Genomic DNA, 14,164 nt, shown 5'->3' on the forward strand with positions numbered 1-14,164 from the left:
AAGTCTCAAAAATCTAAATCATAATATGATCATAACCAAATCCCATTCATTTACGCTAACAACGTAAGCGATCCGAATTGACCTTTTTTGTAATGTGTAAAGTTCAAGTAGCAAATAGTATCAATCAATCAATCAATGTTTATTTATATAGCCCCAAATCACAAATGTCTCAAAGGACTGCACAAATCATTACGACTACAACATCCTCGGAAGAACCCACAAAAGGGCAAGGAAAACTCACACCCAGTGGGCAGGGAGAATTCACAGCCAGTGGGACGCCAGTGACAATGCTGACTATGAGAAACCTTGGAGAGGACCTCAGATGTGGGCAACCCCCCCCCCCCCCCCTCTCCCCCCCCCCCCCCTTCTAGGGGACCGAAAGCAATGGATGTCGAGCGGGTCTAACATGATACTGTGAAAGTTCAATCCATAGTGGCTCCAACACAGCCGCGAGAGTTCAGTTCAAGCGGATCCAAGACAGCAGCGAGAGTCCCGTCCACAGGAAACCATCTCAAGCGGAGGCGGATCAGCAGCGTAGAGATGTCCCCAACCGATACAGGCGAGCGGTCCATCCTGGGTCTCGACTCTGGACAGCCAGTACTTCATCCATGGTCATCGGACCGGACACCCTCCACAAGGGAGGGGGGGGCATAGGAGAAAGAAAAGAAGCGGCAGATCAACTGGTCTAAAAAGGATGTCTATTTAAAGGCTAGAGTATACAGATGAGTTTTAAGGTGAGACTTAAATGCTAGTAAATGAAATGGTGTAGTTTCCTCGGCCTTCTGTCCTGCTAGCCTTAGTGGTTCTTAACCTTGTTTGAGGTACCGAACCCACACAGTCTTATATGCGCATTCACTGAACCCGAACCATAATGATAAAATTATGTTACAATATTAAAGAAATACGAATAGATGTATATTTTACAAACGGAAAGTTACAGGAATGTACACATGATCCCATGTTTACATCTCATTGTGCAACATGTGAATGTTTTGGTGGGAACTAAATGCGATATCTGAAAGGGGTACACATTATTTCCAAAGCAGTACCCCAGCCCAGACATATAATACTAGTACACAGCTCATGAAAAACAATATGTTATCGTCATTGTAAGTGGGCCAAAAAACTTGTCCTGGGCATGACGTTAAAGTGCATCCGGCAGTGGAGGCTCATCTATCGGGTCCTGGCGCACTAGGAGGTTAACTCCTTTACTACTGTTACCCCAGGTGGCCCTTGGCAAAGGCCTAGTACCTGACCGCCCCCTAGCCAGGGATACGGTGAAGACCTCAACGGCAGAGCAGGCAGAAGACGGTAGATTTAAGAACTAGCACAACGGCTGCGAATGCGGTAGAAGGCTGCAGCAGAAAAGGGTCCCCAGTTGTCTGTCAAGGATCGTGGGGTGACTGTCTGTGCACCAGTCTCCCTACGTTGAACTAAGTCACGTACAGGCATTCTCCATTAAGGGATACACCCCTACCAGGAGGATCGTCCTACTTCTGTCATTTGATTACAATAATAAAGTATTGAACTTGTTATTTAGTCAGGTTTGGGACAGGTGTGACCACAGTGCATGTGCACGTGTGACGTTGCTCACACATATGGAAAATTAGAGGGAACATTGTTTGGGGGTTGGCGACTTGTCCGCCCGAATGCAGCTGAGATAGCCTCCCGCGACCCCGAATGGGACAAGCGGTAGAAAATGGATGGATGAATTGTTTGGGGGTATCCATAATACGCCGATGGGGAGAAATTTTTATTTACACGATGAGTCGGGTGTGTCTTCATCTCCGCGGCGACTCACCGAACCCTTAGGGTTCGATAGAACCCAGGTTAAGAACCACTGTGCTAGCCATTCTGTTGTCATACAAGAATGTAGCTTATAGTTTGATTTAGCATGCTGATTGACTGTTCAATCCTTCATCTAGCCCAGGGGTCACCAACGCGGTGCCCGCGGTGCACCAGGTCGCCCGTAAGGACCAGATGAGTCGCCCGCTGGCCTGTTCTAAAAATAGCTCAAATAGCAGCACTTACCAGTGAGCTGCCTCTATTTTTTAAATGGTATTTATTTACTAGCAAGCTGGTCTCGCTTTGCTTGACATTTTTAATTCTAAGAGAAACAAAACTCAAATAGAATTTGAAAATCCAAGAAAATATTTAATTTATTCGCTTGTTTGAATAAATTCATTTTTTTTTTTTACTTTGCTTCTTATAACTTTCAAAAAGACAATTTTAGAGAAAAAATACAAGCTTAAAAATGATTTTAGGATTTTTAAACACAAGTAACTTTTTACCTTTTAAATTCCTTCCTCGTCTTTCCTGACAATTTAAATCAATGTTCAAGTAAATTTATTTTTTTATTGTAAAGAATAATAAATACATTATAATTGAATACTTCATTTTAGCTTCTGTTTTTTTGACAAAGAATATTTGTGCAATATTTCTTCCAACTTATTATGATTAGAATTTAAAAAATATATATTCTGGCAAATCTAGAAAATCTGTAGAATCAAATTTAAATCTTATTTCAAAGTCTTTTGAATTTATTTTAAAATTTTAGTTCTGGAAAATCTAGAAGAAATGATGATTTGTCTTTGTTAGAAATATAGCTTGGTCCCATTTGTTATATATTCTAACAAAGTGCAGATTGGATTTTAACCTATTTAAAACATGTCATCGAAATTCTAAAATGATTCTTAATCAGGAAAAATTACTAAGGATGTTCCATAAATTCTTTTTTTTTATTTTTTCAAAAAGATTTGAATTAGCTAGTTTTATCTCTTAATTTTTTTTCGGTTGCATTTTGAATTTTAAAGAGTCGAAATTGAAGATAAACTATGTTTCAATTTTTTTTTTTTCGTGTTTTCTCCTCTTTTAAACTGTTCAATTAAGTGTTTTTTTCCCATCAATTGTTCTCTACAAAAAACCTATATATATATATATATATATATATATATATATATATATATATATATATATATATATATATATATATATATAATTTTTTTTAATTAAAGATTAATTGAGCAAATGTGCTATTTCTGGCAATTTATTTAAATGTGTATCAAACTGGTAGCCCTTTGCATTAATCAGCATCCAAGAAGTAGCTCTTGGTTTCAACAATGTTCCTGATCTAGCTTATTTTTATTCATTTGTCAATCACTCAAATATTTTTAAAGACTACTCCAATTGTTTAGCTGACTATTTATATCCGTGTGTGGCATTGCATTGCTCTTTTACAAGCTTCTCATCTTATTTTACACAATAAGATGGACGGTGTCCAATTTTTAATAATTAAAAAAATGGTCAAAATTTCCAAACTTACCGAGGTAAATTTCCGGAAAGTTTCTGGAAATTTACCGGGAACTTTCCACCCCTATGGAGAACACACTTCTAATTCACTGTTGTAGAACATCCTTATTTAAAAATAGTTTAAAAGACCATAACATGGGACAACTGCATAGTCTCTTGCCCATTCCAAAAATTTTAAAGTCACAATAGTTCAAACACTGGAATTGAATAAATCCATTTTGGAATAAAGTTAAAATATCCTGGAGAAAAAAACCCAGCTGCGTTGGGTTTTAAATAGTGTTGCTTTGTCATCCCCAGATTTGTTTGACACAGACTGAGACACGACTTCATAAGACTGGAAAAGTTGAACAGCTACGTCAGGATTTTTCCAAAATCCAACAGCTGGACCACACCTGGACAACAACAGTTGAGATGGTGGGTGGAGAATGAAAGCTTAATATGGAGCAACTTTGGGTCTTCCATCCCCAAAGTACCACAGGCCCACCGTGTACTCAAACTATCTTGTGAGCGGAACATCCCACATTTTTCCACTCATCTAGTTGTAAGTTTTATCTGATTTTATTAGAAAATAGCTTCGTATGATGCATGAAAGTGTGTTTTAGTGTCCCCAACCTTTTTGTACAAACCCTGTTTCCGTAGTAGTTGGGAAATTTTGTTAGATGTAAATATAAACGGAATACAATGATTTGCAAATCCTTTTCAACCCATATTCAGTTAAATGCACTACAAAGACAAGATATTTGATGTTCAAACTCATAAACTTTATTTGTTTTTGGAAATAATAATTAACTTAGAATTCCATGACTGCAACACATGCCAAAGTAGTTGGGAAAGGGCATGTTCACCACTGTGTTACATCACCTGTTCTTTTAACAACACTCAATAAACGTTTGGGAACTGAGGAAACTAATTGTTGAAGCTTTGAAAGTGGAATTCTTTACAATTCTTGCTTGATGTACCGCTTAAGTTGTTCAACAGTCCGGTGTCTTGTTGTTGTATTTTACGCTTCATAATGCGCCACACATTTTCGATGGGAGACATGTCTGGACTGCAGGCGGGCCAGGAAAGTACCTGCACTCTTTTTCTACAAAGCCACGCTGTTGTAACACGTGCCTTGGCATTGTTTTGCTGAAATAAGCAGGGGCGTCCATGATAACGTTGCTTGGATGACAACATATGTTGCTCCAAAACCTGTATGGACCATTCAGCATTAATGGTGCCTTCTCGGATGTCTAAGTTACCCATGCTTTGGGCACTAATACACCCCCATACCATCACAGATGCTGGCTTTTGAACTTCGCGCCTATAACAATCCGGATGGTTATTTTCCTCTTTGGTCTGGAGGACACCACGTTCACAGTTTCCAAATATAATTTGAAAAGTGGACTTGTCAGACCACAGAACACTTTTCTACTTTGCATCAGTCCATCTTAGATGAGCTCGGGCCCAGCAAATCCGGCGGCGTTCCTGGGTGTTGTTGATAAATTTCGCTTTGCATAGTAGAGTTTTAAGTTGCACTTACAGATGTAGCAACCAACTGTAGTTACTTACAGTGGTTTTATGAAGTGTACCTGAGCCCATGTGGTGATATCCTTTACACACTAATGTCCGTTTTTTATGCAGTACCAACTGAGGGATCAAAGGTCCGTAATATAATCGCTTATGTGCTGTGATTGCTCCAGATTCTCTGAAACTTTTGATGATTTTACGGACCGTAGTTGTTAAAATCCCTAAATTCCTTGCAATAGCTCGTTGAGAAATGTTGTTCTAAAACTGTTCGTCAATTTGCTTACAAATTGGTGACCCTCACCCCATCCTTGTTTGTGAAATACTTTGTATTTCATGGAAGCTGCTTTTATACGCAATCATGGCACCCACCTGTTCCCAATTAGCCTGCAAACCTGTGGGATGTTCCAAATAAGTGTTTGATGAGCATTCCTCAACTTTATTAGTATTTATTGCCACCTTTCCCAACTGCTTTGTCACGTGTTGCTGGCATCAAATTCTAAAGTTAATGATTATTTGCCCCCCAAAAAATGTTTATGAGTTTAAACATCAAATATGTTGTCTTCGTAGCATATTCAACTGAATATGGGTTGAAAATGATTTGCAAATCATTTTATTCCGTTTATATTTACATCTAACACAATTTCCCAACTCATATGGAAACGGGGTTTGTACAAACATTTAGTCTTGTCCTGGAACAACAATGTCATGTACACAATTGGGGAAAGCTCTACCATGAATTGATTAACGTGGACCCCGACTTAAACTAGTTGAAAGACTTATTCGGGTGTTAACATTTAGTGGTCAATTGTACGGAATATGTACTGTACTGTGCAATCTACTAATAAAAGTTTCAATCAATCAATCAATCTGAAATTTTAGGCCCTATTCCACTTTTTCTGGAATCGAGAAAAAAAAGTTCCTTAAGAACTATTTTTTGTTCCAAGAAGGTTCATTTGGTCTTGTAAGGATTATTAATATTATGAATAAAAAATACATATTTTTTGTTCCTGCGAGCGAGGGGGAACTTTCAAATAGTTCCACTAGCTTTGTGTGATGATGTAAATGAGGTGTGGTTGTATTGCATATTAAGTATGTGTCAATGAAAGGGCATTTTATGACTTTTCTTAATATAATTGCATACTATAGTACATGGGTGTCAAACTCTGGCCCGCGGGCCAAATTTGGCCCGCCATGTAATTCATTTTGGCCCTTGAGACAATATTAAATTAACATTAGAGCTGGCCCGCAGGTATTATACAGCGGCGGTGCATTCACCGCTAATACTAATACTTGCCAACCCTCACGATTTTCCCAGGAGACTCCCCCCCCCCCCAAAAATCTACTGGGGCAACCATTCTCTCGAATTTCTCCCGATTTCCACCGGGACAACAATATCGCCGGCGTGCCTTAAAGGTACTGCTTTTAGCGTCTTCTACAACCTGTCGTCATTTCCGCTTTTCCGCCATACAATCAGCGTGCCGGCCCAGTCACGTAATATATGCGGATTCTACACACACACACAAGTGAATGCAAGGCATACTTGGTCAACAGTCATATAGGTCACACTGAGGGTGGCCTTATAAACAACTTTAACACTGTTACAAATATGCACCACACTGTGAACCCACACCAAACAAGTATGACAAACACATTTCGGGAGAACATACGCACTGTAACACATCATCAACACAACAGAACAAATACCCAGAATCCTTTGCAGCACTAACTCTTCCAGGACACTACAATATACACCCCCGCTACCAACAAACCTCGATTTTGCATGTCACTATAAAGTTATATAAGCCTTGCTTGTTCAATATTCAATGCAAAACTTGTTTGGGTCCCTATTAAAGGTTAAGTTGTTCAACTTTGGCCCGCGGCTTTGTTTAGTTTAGAATTTTGGCCCACTCTGTATTTGAATTTGACACCCCTGCTATAGTACGATTTTTTTGTCATAATTTTATTGCAGAATTGTTGTATCCCTTTGATTTAGGCAGCCAGGGACTGCAGATGGAAATGAGCTATTTAGCTATAATCTGGTACAGAATATATCTGTCTTTGATCTTAATGTTTCTGTGCATTGTCCCTTCAAATAAAGACTAAACTAAACTTTAAAGGGGGGGTTGGGGGGGGTGCTATGCTATACAGAATGGCTAGCAGGACAGAAGGCAGAGGAAACTACACCTTTTGATTTAGTATTTGCTACTTGAACTTTACAGATCACAAAACAGGTCCATTTGGATCGCATAAATGAATGGGATCTAACATAAAGAAAATTAGCATCACGGCTAACGGATAAATATTTCCGGTTCATTATGAGACTGTGGTGATACATAAACTTAGCGAGCAAGATATATTGCCCCAAAATCATTTAACAAGTACAGAAACAGCTCGCTAGCCTGAGTGGAAGTCTGCTGGAGTAGTCTCCAGTCATACATTAACAAGTAATTACACCTCTATTACACTTAAATACCATAGCTCCAATATATTTACCCCAGTAATATCATCAACACTTACCAGTCTTTGGGCTGAAATACCGGTGTGGCCTCAATAGACCCGCTGTAGTGTGTAGCAGGCTGGGAATTATCTGTGCATGTGATGGAGGAATGCACAGTGAATTCTACGTGTATGTTTGTATGTATATATGAATATATATATAATATATATATATATTTAATATATATACATTTATATGTGTATTTATATATATATATACATATATATACATATATGTATATATGTATATTTGTATATGTATATATATATACATATGTGTATATATATATGTATATATGTGTATGTATATGTATATATATATATATATATATATATATATATATATATATATATATATATATATATATATATGTATATATATATATATATATATATATATATATATATATATATATATATATATGTATATATATATATATATATATATATATATATATATGTATATGTGTGTGTGCTTGAAGCTCATGGAGAGAATGCCAAGAGTGTGCAAAGCAGTAATCAGAACAAAGGGTGGCTATTTTGAAGAAACTAGAATATAAAACATGTTTGCAGTTATTTTTTGTTAAGTACATGTGTTCACTCATAGTTTTGATGTGACAATCTACATTTTAAATAGTCATGAAAATAAAGAAAACACATTGAATGAGGAGAAGGTGTGTCCAAACTTACGGTCTGTAATGTATATATCAAGATCCGTTGCCTGGGTCACGTCTTAGTTGATGTTTGGTAGCCTTTTCCTATGTTTTAGTGTAGTTTTGTTCCTTGCACCATTTGGCTCGTTTTTGGATGTTATTTTTAGAGGGCTTTCTGGGCGCAATAGAGTCCTCCTATCAGCTGCATTGTTGGTCACCTCACACTTGCTGTATGTCACAAGTTAGAATGCATAAACAAAGAAAAAGATGAAGGATTATGTATGGAAGCAACATAGTCTCGGTTAGCCCATTTTCTCATAGCAACTGAGCGTGTCTGGACTGTAACCGACCGACAGATGGCTCGCAGAACTCCAGGCCGCATTTCAAGACGTGTGGCAAGTTTCAGAGCTGTCCTTCGTGACTCGCCGGGGCCGAGACCGAGACCTTAAATCCAAAATGCTGTTTTTGACAATTTTCCAAAAGGAAGCTTGATATATATATGATGGTGTGGCCCCTTGAGACTCCAGCCTGTTCATGGACATTCCGTCTGCTGCAGCTACTGGTGCAGAAGAACTAGGGCAGATTTGACACACTTCAAGAGCACGTTATTGCTCCTCAGATGGCGAAGGGACATAAATCCCTCAAGGATGAAGTTTGAGACCCTAACATGATCACATGTAAACTGATCTGTGGGATGCAAAGCACCACCAAAAACTCCTTAAAGGCCTACAGAAATGATATTTTCTTAGCAGGTCATTCTATGTGTCATACTTGATCATTTCGCCATATTGACATATTTTTGCTGAAAGGATTTAGTAGAGAACATCCACGATAAAGTTTGCAACTTTTGGTCGCTGATAAAAAAGCCTTGCCTGTGACGGAAGTAGCAGACGATGTGTGCGTGATGTCACGGGTTGTGGAGCTCCTCACATCTGAACATTGTTTACAATCAATCGGACCGGGAAAGCGACACTTTCCCCAATAATTTGAGCAAGGATGAAAGATTCATGGATGAGGAAAGTGAGAGTGAAGGACTAGAAAGAAAAAAAAGACAAGGGCAGTGGGAACGATTCAGATGTTGTTAGACACATTTACTAGGATAATTCTGGAAAATCCCTTATCTGCTTATCGTGTTAATAGTGTTTTAGTGACATTATATGGTCGTACCTGTACAACCTGAAGGTCGGCCCCGCACCTTTCTTCAGCACCAGTCGACGGGTGGTGGCGATGCCCTTCGCAAGGGACCCTCTTCGAAACACGATCTTTCGAAATGATCGCTGCATAACACACTGTACTTTGGGGCGGCATGGCGTAATGGGTAGAGCAGCCGTGCCAGAAACCTGAGGGTTGCAGGTTCGCTTCCCACCTATTGACATCCAAATCGCTGGGCAGGACACTTCACCCTTCGCCCCCGGTGCCGCTCACACTGGTGAATGAATGATGAATGAATGATAGGTGGTGGTCGGAGGGGCCGTAGGCGCCAACTGGCAGCCACGCTTCTGTCAGTCTACCCCAGGGCAGCTGTGGCTACAGATGTAGCTTACCACCACCAGGTGTGAATGAATGATGGGTTCCCACTTCTCTGTGAGCGTTTTGAGTATATAACAATAGAAAAGCGCAATAAAAATCTAATCCATTATTATTATTATTATTGTCTGTGTGGTCCAATCCAACCGGGTTCGCTCGACATCTCTGGGGCGGTTTAGCTCGGTTGGTAGAGTGGCCGTGCCAGCAACTTGAGGGTTGCCGGTTCGATTCCCGCTTCCGCCATCCTAGTCACTGCCGTTGTGTCCTTGGGCAAGACACTTTACCCACCTGCTTCCAGTGCCACCCACACTGGTTTGAATGTAACTTAGATATTGGGTTTCACTATATGAAGCGCTTTGAGTCACAAGAGAAAAAGCGCTATATAAGTATAATTCACTTCACTCTGTTCCATAGTAAAACTTGACTGTCATCTTTCGGGAATGTAAACAATGAAACACCGGCTGTGTTTGTGTCGCAAAAGCCGGCCGCAATATATTGCTTCCCACCTACAGCTTTCTTCTTTGATGTCTCCATTGTTCATTGAACAAATTGAAAAAGATTCAGCAACACAGATGTCTAGAATACTGTGGAATTATGCGATGGAAAGAGGCGACTTAATAGCTGGGAACGATGCTGAAACAAAATGTCCTCTACAATGCGTGACGTCACACATCATACCGAGACGTTTCAGCGCGAAATTTAAAATTGCAATTTAGTAAACTGGCATGTGTTGCAATGTTAATATTTCATCATTGATATATAAACTATCAGACTGCGTGGTCGCTAGTAGTGGCTTTCAGTAGGCCTTTAAGTATGTCAGAAATCTACTGGACTTAAACCGCCGGTGGGAAATAGTAGACTAAGGAAGTCTTCTGGACCCCCTGCATAGTTTTTATACGACACAGCCTCCACTGGAGGATTCTTGCAAGTTTATCATCCACATTTTTAACTGCAGGGTATTTATGTTCTGCTTACTCGGCATTGCTCCTCTCAGTACTACAATTATGAGATGGTAATTGTTCTCCAACCAGCTGCTATGTGTTTATTTCAAGACAAAAAAAAAAAAAAGCCAAACCCAAAACATGACCATATGTTTAAACCTTGTCCTGTGAACCTAAAACAGGATGTCACAGCAGGCCCTCCGCTCGGCCAGACTGACATGGTCATCCTAGTCACACAGGAGGACCATTGTTTGGGGAAAAGATGGAAGAGTGGGAGCATCCTTCATGAGATGTGTTTTTAGCTGTCTCTAAAACAAACAGCCTTAGAACCATGTGTCCAACATTTGGATCATTCAAGTTCCTTTGGACACATGTCCACTTTATGACTGGATGTTCTGTAACCCGTCTGGTTCTGTCCCTGCTTTTCTGTTTCGCCTGGGACTCAAAACTGGGTCGTCCAGGATTTCGAGACGAGCGTGCGACCCAACAACCAGCACTGCTTTTAAAGGCCTACTGAAATGAGATTTTTGTCAGGCTTTGCCCTGACAGTTTGTCTATGTTTTAGTTTTGTTCTCTAAATTTGTCTGTTTTCTCTGTGTTTAGTATCTTCTGTCTTTAGTTCGTGTCTAGTGCTCTTATTTTGTCAGCTTCCTGTCTTGTTCCCTGAGTGCTGTGTTCCTCCTCAGCTGCGGCTGATTGGCACCTAGCCACACCTGTTGCCAATCAGCCTGCTCCTATTTGTCTCGTGTCAGTTGCTGGATCATTGTATTGTCGTGTCAATGTCATTTTCTACTTGTCATTCCTTCTGGTCGTGTGATTGCAGCGTAGCGCTAAGCTATATTTGGTAGATGTTTGTAGCTTACTGTTTTTTGTTCCCTGCTTCCGATTTGTTTGTTCATAGCCCTTAGTTTGTTATATCCGCCCACGTGCGTGCTTTTTGTTTGTTCTAGTATTTCAAATTAAACTATGTTTTCCTGCAAAATGCCTCCCTCCTTCTCTGCATCTTGGGGTTCGACACAAAATAACTCTGACAGTTTTCTTATTTAAACGGGGATAGCAGGTCCATTCTATGTGTCATACTTGATCATTTCGCGATATTGCCATATTTTTGCTGAAAGGATTTAGTAGAGAACATCCACGATAAAGTTTGCAACTTTTGGTCGCTAATAAAAAAAGCCTTGCCTGTACCGGAAGTAGCAGACGATGTGCGCGTGACGTCACGGGTTGTGGAGCTCCTCACATCTGAACATTGTTTACAGTCATGGCCACCAGCAGCGAGAGCGATTCGGACCGAGAAAGCGACGATTTCCCCATTAATTTGAGCGAGGATGAAAGATTCATGGATGAGGAAAGTTAGAGTGAAGCACTAGAGAAAAAAAAGACCAGGGCAGTGGGAGGGATTCAGATGTTATTACACACATTTACGAGGATAATTCGGGAAAATCCCTTATCTTCTTCTTGTGTTACTAGTGTTTAGTGAGATTATAAATGTTGCGATCCACTGCACGGATCGTTTGTTGTTTGGATTTTTGAGTGTGTGTGTGCACTTCCTGGTTTATTCTGTCACCATGGTTACCTGGGGCGGCATAGCTCCGTTGGTAGAGTGGCCGTGCCAGCAACTTGAGGGTTGCAGGTTCGATTCCCGCTTCTGCCATCCTAGTCATTGCCGTTGTGTCCTTGGGCAAGACACTTTACCCACCTGCTCCCAGTGCCACCCACACTGGTTTAAATGTGACTTAGATATTGGGTTTCACTATGTGAAGCGCTTTGAGTCACTAGAGAAAAACGCTATATAAATATAATTCACTTCACTTCACACCTCATTTGTTCCACCTGCACTGGCCATTTGACGCACACCTGTTCATGATTATTGTTTCTGTATTTAATGTCACGCATTGTGGCGCACTTGTAGCACGGAGTTGCCACCTCAAGGATGGACTTCGACCAGACAGGCAGGATTGCAGGTAAGAACTTGTTTTTTAATACAAAAATAAAATAACACTGGTACAAAAGGACAAAATAGAGCGCGTGCCTACGCACGGAAGCTAACGCTAAACTTAGCAGGATACAAAAGGGTCCAAAACGGTGACGTGCCGAACGCACCCGAAGCTAAGACGGAACTTAGAACAACTAAAGCAGAGAATACGTACGTGAATGTTGCCGTTAGCAAACAATGGAACGAGAGCGAACTAAGGAATCAGGTGGGCTTGAATACACAAATAATAATCAGAACACAGGTGCGCCTGACGCCAGAGCAGGTGAATCAAATGGCGAAACCATGGCAACGAACACAAACAAGGAAATACATAACTGAAGGGATCGGCAAAGTCTAGAAATAAACATGATCAAAAACATATCAAAAGGCAAAACCATAAACGATCAGTCGCGGATCGTGAAATTTAAACCTGACTCCTCCCTTTATTCGGTCTTGGTTCGTCACTTGCTGTATGCAACACGCACGTTTTGGTTTCTGTAAGTCTTTGTATTTTTGCTAAGTCTCCGTCTTGGCTTCCGTGCATTCGGCACACTCATCTTGAACCATTTGAACTCCATGCTAAATGTAGCATTAGCTTTTCGTGCACTACAGCACGCCTTCACTTTGCTTTTGTACCAGTGTTATTTTACCTTTTGTGCCTTAAACCAGCCCTTACCTGCTGTCCCTGCTTGTCCTCGGTCCTCGTGCATCCGGGGGTGACACCACACGCGCAGACGATGCGTTCCAAACGTGACAATAAATTCGTACCTGAAAGTCGGTGGGCTGTGGTGACCGCCAGTGTCTCTGACCGCCTTTTTGACAGCTGCTGCTGGACGACGCAAACTCCGCTCAAGTCTTCGGTCCGTTTGACCAACTTTGACATGGTAAACCGTCACATAGTCCAAAAAACATTTGGTGTACAAAGATCTTACCATTCCAGGGATTCCCCGGGTCTTACAACTAAATCCCATCCATCCATCCATTTACTACCGTTTATTCCCTTTGGGGGGCGCCGGTGCCTATCTCATCTGCAATCGGGCGGGAGGCGGTGTACACCCCGGACAAGTCGCCACCTCATCACAGGGCCAACAAAGATAGACAGACAACATTCACACACTAGGGACCATTTAGTGTTGCAAATGAACCTATCCCCAGGTGCATGTCTTTGGAGGTGGGAGGGGCCTATGCCCAGGTGCATGTGTTTGGAGGTGGGAGGGGCCTATCCCCAGGTGCATGTCTTTGGGGATGGAAGGGGCCTATCCCCAGGTGCATGTCTTTGTAAGTGGGAGGGGCCTATCCCAAGGTGCATGTCTTTGTAAGTGGGAGGGGCCTATCCCAAGGTGCATGTCTTTGTAAGTGGGAGGGGCCTATCCCCAGGTGCATATCTTTGGAAGTGGGAGGGGCCTATCCCCAGGTGCATGTCTTTGGAAGTGGAAGGGGCCGATCCCCAGGTGCATGTCTTTGGAGGTGGGAGGGGCCTATCCCAAGGTGCATGTCTTTGTAAGTGGGAGGGGCCTATCCCCAGGTGCATGTCTTTGGAGGTGGGAGGGGCCTATCCCCAGATGCATGTCTTTGGAAGTGGGAGGGGCCTATCCCCATGTGCATGTCTTTGGAGGTGGGAGGGGCCTATCCCCAGATGCATGTCTTTGGAGGTGGGAGGAAGCTGGAGTACCTGGATGGAACCCACACAGTCACGTGGAGGACATGCAAACTCAGGACTCATCAGGACCTTCGTATTGTGTGTCAGAGTTATT

This window comes from Nerophis ophidion, linkage group LG11 (assembly GCF_033978795.1).
Source record: "Nerophis ophidion isolate RoL-2023_Sa linkage group LG11, RoL_Noph_v1.0, whole genome shotgun sequence".
Lineage (NCBI taxonomy): Eukaryota > Metazoa > Chordata > Actinopteri > Syngnathiformes > Syngnathidae > Nerophis > Nerophis ophidion.